Here is a 3964-nt window from a genome sequence, read left to right as displayed (position 1 = left end):
CCCCCCCCCAGAACGCAGGCGTGAGCCGGGGCTACCTGCACGGAGATGACCTCCCGCTCCAGCCACAGCCGCCTCCCCCACTCCCCGCACCCCCAAGAGAGCCAGGGGCAGCCGCCTTCAGAACAGAGAGGCCCCTAATTACCCCCTGGCTCCCGGAGCCCCCGCCTCGCAGGGCCCACGCCTCCTCAATAGTCCGGGCAGGATGGGGCTGATCCGGGTGCAGGCTCCTTCATATCTGCCACGCCAGCCCGCTGGGGGGGCGGGGGGGGCGGCGGCACTGGGCGCTGCCGGCGCCTGGACGGTCCAACGGGAATGGGGGTGGGAGGTGGGGGCAGACTCGAGGAGGAGAGGGTCATGCACCGCAAGGAAGAGGGAAAGTTCCGGGGTCTCTCAGGACGCCATCCTCCCGGAGGAACTGGCCATGCTGGAGGCAGGCCCCTGCCGAGCCCCCCTGGGGCTCCTGCCCTTCCTTCTCCCTGGGGGACTCTGGGTGGGGTCTCCTGCAAGGGCTCAGGGAAGAACAGAAGCAAGTGCTCCCAGCTCTGCCTTCAAAATCTACCCCAATTCCTCCCATTTTCTGCCCCTTCTTCCACCTCCACCTGGTCCAGCCCCATCATCGCCCACGGGGACCAATGCAGCCATTTCCTGCCCTCGCCCCCACAATCTGTCCTCCCCCTGAAGCCAGAGGGCGCCTCTGCCCACAGCCCTCCAGTGCTCCCACCTCCCTGGGGTAAAAGCCCAAGTCCTCCCCTGACCCCCTAGACCCTGCATGACCTGCCCCATCCCCTCCCTGCCCTCCCCTTCTTCACTCTGCACCAGCCACACAGCCCTCGCTGTTCCTGCCCCAGGACCTTTGCATGTGCTGTGCCCTCTGCCCAGATTTAGTATTATTTGGCTGAGAATAAAAGGGTGAATGGGAACAGGGAGGGTGTCTCTGCACAAGAAGCAGCATGAGGAAGGGCAAGAAGCAGAGAACCTAGGAGAGAGATCAGGGCAAAGAGGCAGGTATGGACTGGACCTACAGGACATCAAGGAGCTCTAGGCAGCTCTGGGCTGGGAGGGACATGGTTAGCTTGGCCTTGGCCAAGCCTCCTCCCTGTCCCTCTTGTAGCAAAGCAGCCTGGGCCACCACCCCTGCCACTGCCAAGAAAGGGAAACTGAGGCAGCCACATTGGGGCCACATGACGCAGCAATCCGAGTTCCTAGACGATGGCGTGGCTGTTAACAAGGGAGCAGCCACCCGTGGGAGTCACAGAGAATAACTTGGATAGGAAACGAGTCTGGGCTTCGGGGAGGGTAGAAAACGGCCTCTGGACCTGGACCGAGGGCTGGGGGGTCCCTGCCCACCGCCGGGCCATCAGTGACCGAGCTTCCTCCGGGGCAGGCGCGGAACCATCCAGTGTTTGTTCTCGGCAGCCAGCCAGAGGCAGGTGCTCCCTTTCACAGATGACAACACTGCGGCTCACAGAGTGGGGACTCGCCCAAGTCCCCCAGCTGGGTGAAACCCTGGGTCCAGAGCCCACATTTCATCACATGACTGTGCCCCTCCCTGGCCCCTCTGGGATCCCAGCAAAGTGGGTGATCCTCTCTGGGCCCAGTGCAGCCCGCTGGGCCGCCTCTGAGTGCTCGGAGGCCTTGATCACAGGGGTGGGAAGATACCCATGCTAGCCGGTCGCCAGGGCGTGGGTCACGAGATCCTGGAGCCAGCCTTGTGTACCCACGCGGAACAGGAAGCATAAAGGGGCAATTATGACCCAGGACTGGGCAGCAAATAGGCTCTGTGTCACCCGCACGAGATGCTGTCCCTGAGGCTGGAGGGCACCCCAGTGCCTCTCCCTGCCCCCACCTCAGGGTTTGTCCTATCCAAGAGGGGCAGGGGCTTCTGTGCACAACCCGACCCTCAGGGGACTTGCATGGCCCCAGGCCAGGGAATCTAAGACCGGGGATGCTGGCAGTGGGCCTTAGGGGAAAGCCCCCCCTCCTCCCAGCACAACCTTCCATCCCCACACTCCCTCCCTTCTGGGCCCACAGACTGTCCTGCTGACCGGAATCCCTTTTCCAAGGCAGACCCTCAAGGGCATGACCTGTGCTTCCAACCTTCCTGGATCGCTGTGTCCCCAAAGTGTCAACGAGGGTCCAAGCTCCAGCTCTGTTGTCACTTGTGGGCTCAAAGTGGCTCTAGCCAAGCCCCTCTCCCTCTTGGGGCCTTGATGTCCCCCCCAACCCCCCCCACCAGGAAATGGGCTCAGGGTGGGGCTGAGCGGGGCCAGCCCTGCCAACCTTCCGAGAATGGGCTAACACTGGCCAAGGGATCCGCCTTTAATTAACTCTAGATTTGTACTGGGTGCTGTCCCCAAGGGTCGCCGCAGCAAGCAGCGGATGGGAGGTGTGGATGGGGAGCCAGGCCCAGTCCCAGAGGGAGGAAACGGTAATGCCAGCCGGGTGGCCCCACCACGTGCTGAGCCCTCTTACACGCTCCCCACGCGTCCTTCCACCGGACAGATGAGTACATGAGCTCAGAGAGGGGTAGCTGCCCGGTGAGGGGCATGCAGCTCGGGGAGACAGGGCTGGGCTGAGATCCGAGGCCGGAGACCAGCTCTCAATCACCCTCCTAGGTGCCCGGGCTGCCAGGCTTGCCCCTGCCCGTGTGTCTGCCATGCCAGCTCCATGGAGAAGCCTGAGATGCCAAGATTTGTACATTTCAGCCCCACTCACACCCACCAGGGCTCTCAGCTCCTGTGCTCAGCATTCTGGGCCCTGAAGGATGTGACCCTGGGCCCATCCTGCTGCTCTTCCCACAGGTTACTGTGGTTCCCAAGATGCACTGGGCTGCCTCTGGGCCTTTCTTAACACGGGTGCCCGGACCAGGTACACCCTTCCCCAGCCAGCCCACCTGTGGACTCGTGCTCCAAGACCCAGCCACAGATCTCCCCACCCTAGACTGAATCTTGACCCCTCTTGACCCCCAACCCGGTACCCTTCCTTCACCCAGCGCTGACCCGTCACTGGGGCTGGGAGTGGCTAACTGACTCTGTCCCTCCGTTGCTCTCAAACATTCCATCAATGTCATTAAAATCCAGATTCCTAACCTCAGCCTGCAGAACTGCTGACCCCACCATGTTGCACCCCCAGAGCCTGATGCACCCCATGGGTGCCCCTACTCACTGCCCTCTGGCTCACAAAGGGGAACGAGCACATGCTACTCCTTCTACCCAGCACACCCTTCCTCCTTCCTCACTGAACTTCAATCTTCACACTCATCCACAGGTCTCAGTTGAGCTGTCACCTCTACCAAGAAGCCCCCCGGATGTCCCAGGCTAGATCAGGGCCCCCTCGGGGCTATCCCCACACCCTGTGAGTCTCCCATCACAGGCCTGTCATCCTCCAAGACGGTAGCTTCCTCCCCACCCTGGGAACGTGGCAAGGCCCCTACATATATCAGACGCCTACTGCATGCCCAGCCCCAATGGGCACTTTACCCACATCATTCCGGTGGTCACATCCATTTCAGAGGGGGAAACCGAGGCCAGAGGGAGACACCACACACAGGGGAGGCCAGCAAGGGCACGGCCTCCAGCTGGAACTTACATCTGCTCTGAGGGTCTGCTGGAGCCTTTACGGGATGGAGATGAGGTCCAGGACAGACCGGGCAGGACTTGGGTGGCTGGGACCCCCAGCTGGGAAGGCAAGGGAAGACACTGGGGGTTGTTGCCCAAGACTCGGAGAAGGAATCCTGGGAAGCGGGACTCTGGAGGCAACAACGGGGTGCTGGCAATGATGGGGGACAGAGGCATGGAGCTTAAGGACAGGAACAGGAAGTGTAAAGGTGGGAGATGATACACTTGTCCTGATGCCCCAGTTCATTAAACCTCCAACAAGGTACAGCATTAACCTTGGATCCACAGACCCGAGGGGTACAGGGACAAATAAAAAGAGGGAAACTTTCTGTGAGTTTGGGGGGGGG

General features: G+C 61.5%; 1 protein-coding gene across 1 annotated transcript in view; it reads right to left on the bottom strand.

The window, feature by feature from the left end:
- Positions 1–3964, bottom strand: part of PTPRS (protein tyrosine phosphatase receptor type S) — a 66416-nt gene that overhangs the window by 61967 nt on the left and 485 nt on the right. The window contains exon 2 of the mRNA XM_040629520.1: positions 3589–3768. The gene's annotated coding sequence lies outside the window, so the exon portion shown is untranslated. The remainder of the gene's footprint in view (positions 1–3588; positions 3769–3964) is intronic.

This window comes from Ursus maritimus, unplaced genomic scaffold (assembly GCF_017311325.1).
Source record: "Ursus maritimus isolate PB19 unplaced genomic scaffold, ASM1731132v1 scaffold_14, whole genome shotgun sequence".
In the NCBI taxonomy this organism is placed as follows: domain Eukaryota; kingdom Metazoa; phylum Chordata; class Mammalia; order Carnivora; family Ursidae; genus Ursus; species Ursus maritimus.
This window is presented reverse-complemented; position numbering and strand designations above follow the sequence as displayed.